Source organism: Peromyscus leucopus, chromosome 14, assembly GCF_004664715.2.
Source record: "Peromyscus leucopus breed LL Stock chromosome 14, UCI_PerLeu_2.1, whole genome shotgun sequence".
Classification (NCBI taxonomy): Eukaryota; Metazoa; Chordata; class Mammalia; order Rodentia; family Cricetidae; genus Peromyscus; species Peromyscus leucopus.
In genome coordinates, this window is record NC_051075.1 from 81385465 (window position 1) to 81388890 (window position 3426).

The 3426-nt window shown below is 39.2% G+C and overlaps 1 pseudogene; it reads left to right on the forward strand.

The window, feature by feature from the left end:
- Nucleotides 1-2267: 2267 nt before the first annotated feature.
- Nucleotides 2268-2723, forward strand: LOC114688595 (annotated as a pseudogene).
- The last annotated feature ends 703 nt before the right edge of the window (nucleotides 2724-3426 follow it).

Here is a 3426-nt window from a genome sequence, read left to right on the forward strand (position 1 = left end):
ATGACAATTGCTGTTTGCTTAAATTCTAATAAACATATCAATATTATGCTGTGGTGCATCTAAGATATCTATTTACAGCATGCTATCAGATTCATTAAGCATAAAAATAAAACTTTCTATGTTTTCCACAAAGATCTGCAATTTTAAGACTTGGTGATCATATAGATTCAGTTGAAAATCACAGGGAAATTTAAATAATCAGAAAATGTTTCAATTTATTTCTTCTCATGGGGAGTAGAACCCAGATCTTCCATAAGTTAAGTTATTACTAAAGATAGAGGTGAAAAGGGTATCTATTCTTTACATCTTCCAATACATTAATGCTCTAATAAGGTGGAGATAATTAACATATTTCCCACAATGCACATAGGAAATTTCCATCCTTGTAAAGATTACTTTCTTCTCCAATGCCCCACATAATGATTCCTTTGAAGGTGTTTCTTACAGGCAAAGCTTGTGGAGAAGTCTGAGTGACCATTGTGCAAATGCCAGCTCATGTCATCAATGGTCTCTGTTCTAACTCTTCCATTGGCAACAAAGTTCTTTATCATAGTTTGCAGCTTCTTTCTGCTATTTTCTTGTTACCATTGACCCCATGATTACTGCAATGGAACTCTGTGTTTCTGCTGAAGGTAGGGATGCTGGAATGTTTCACCTGAGAGTTAGAGAAGCATCATTGGGAGAATTGGTGTTTGGTGTTGGCTCAGTGGTGCTACAGATTTAGGAATCTGTAAAAGGAAAAGAGATTCAACGAATCTAGACCTGAGCCATCTCTGGATACTATTAGATTGGCTTCAGCTATGACCTAAGATATATCGGAGAACAGACAGACTACAGAATATGGGATTACTGACATCCAGACAAACACAACACATTGAACACAACAGTGTGAAGATTAAAACCAATGGATCCACAGTCTGTTACCTAATGCTAGGGTGAAGGTCACCGCACATAACTGCCAGTGAGATATGATGACCACAGTGAACCTGCAGGTTGGGCACACTCTGGACACCAGGAGTCTCTGGATTAGATTCTCAAGTATTTCCCAGGTATACAGAAGAAAAAAGATGAATGTATGAACAATATTTATTGAATGATAAATTAGCTTTTACTGCTAGGATTTGGGCAAATGATTCTTCAACAGTGAAATAAATCCAATTAATACAAACCTTGTAAGTGCCTGCACTTACACAGCAAGCCAGGATTTCCTGATTATAGTCAGTGAGAAATGAATTTTAACCAGGTGAAGATAGAGTTTCCACAGTAAGACTGAAGCTGTGACAAGTTTACTTTGAGCAATCTACCTTTATATACTCTTATTAGAATGCAACCCTTTTAAAAGGTGTATGTTCAGTGTAAGTCATGGCATACCAAACTGTAAGGGTACTCATCAGGACCAGCAGGGGGCACAGTGGAGCCAATAATCAATAGGACAGAAATAGATCAGGAGTGGAGGGGACTCAACAACCTCACTGGACTCCCTTCCTACAGTCTGTTAGCTGAACAACACCTGCTGCCATTGATATGTGAAGTCTCCATGTTTAAATACATATTAAATATTGGACAGATTTTCATTTATTCATTCATTTTATTAAGATTTATTTATTTATTTTTCATTGTTTTCATACAGTGGATTCTGATCACAGTTTCCATGCCCAACTTCTCTCTGATCCTTCCCACAGTTCTACCACTCAACTCCACATGCTTTCTTTTTCTCTATAGAAAACAAACATACAGAGAAAAAAGAAAAGGATTTTAAACAGAAAATTAAAAAACACCAGGAACGCACACCTGCATTCTGCTGGAAATGCAAATATTAATTGCTTTTATATGAAAAATTAGATTAGAAATTCTCTTAATTTGGGCGTGTTTAATATTTCCATTCATAATTATTCTCATCACTACCACTACCTGTAAATCAATTTTTGTCAGGGAAAAGAATCCAAATGTCTCAGATTAGGATTCCATTTTTCAATTGAGAGATTTGGCCTTGGTGTTAAATCCTCAGGGTCTCCACAGGTCTCAGGAATGGCTGCTTCATCAGACAAGATTAGGAGGATTTGTTCCTCAGCATCACATCCTGCAGCCTGCCCTAGGTTTCATCTCTCTCCTTCTTCAGCTGGACTAAGTCCTTATCTAAGAGGTACTCTGCCTCATGAATATGCAAATCATCTGAGTCTATGGTGGTAAATACAGAGATGTCGACAGCCCAGAACATCATATTATCAGTGTTCTCTCCATAGTCACTGAGCACACAGGTCCTTGCCATGAAATGGAGCTGGATCATCCTTCTCATGGCATCAACTACAGGTAAGAAGCTGCCTACTTCCTGATTTGAGGAGAGTGCATACACTCAGGTGACAATGACATCCACTCTGTATTTCTTCCCACAGGTGTCCACTCCCAGGTCCAGCTGCAGCAGTCTGGGGCTGAGCTCGGGAGTCCTGGGGTCTCAGTGAAGTTGTCCTGCAAGGCTTCAGGCTACACCTTCACTGACCACTATATGAACTGGGTGAAGCAGAGTCCTGAACAGGGCCTGGAGTGGATTGGATACATTTATTCTGGACATGGTGGTACTGACTACAATCAGAAGTTCAAGGGCAAGGCCAAACTGAGTGCAGATAAATCCTCCAACACAGCCTACATAGAGCTCAGCAGCCTGACATCTGAGGACTCTGACATCTTTACTGTGCAGGAGACACAGTGTTGCAAACACATCCTGAGTGTGTCAGAAACCCTGGAGGAGCAGGAAGCTGCCCTGGGAATGAGATAACAAGATTAGCCTGGAAAATTCCTCAGAAATATTCATATGAGTGTCCCTTTGTCTGTAACTACACATTCCTATGAAGTCTTTATCAATATTTCAAGAGAACTTTAGAGAATAAAGTGATACTGATTCAGGATGCTCTATTGTACATAACAACTTGATTAGATCTTTATCAGTGACCATCTCCATTCCCTGTTGGTGGAGGTGCCAGGAATATCCTGTAATATGAATTTTGCCAGTAAAGTACAATCTAAAATATTAGGACAAACTAAAAACCCTTTCAAAATTCAGTTTGATGAACCCAACACCACATCAAATACTTCACTGGAAGTCGTTCCCATGGATTTGTGCAGAGTCACATTGCATTTCCTCATAAATCTAATTTTATCTATTTGTTATAAGTAAATATCATCCTGAAATGCTTTTTGCCCTAATGCAGCAAGAAGTAAAACCAAAATAAATTATTAAGGCAGATCCTGAGGAGCAGGTGCAGAGAGATCCGCAAAGATGTTTCCTGACTCTACCTGAAGTTTATTCCTCTCATTTAACCACAAGCAAGGCCCAGGAGACCATCTCCTATGAAATAGAAACTAGCCTATAAAGATATAAGATCTGACATGGAGAAATGCAGTTAGTTCTGAGCATCTATGTCACTATCC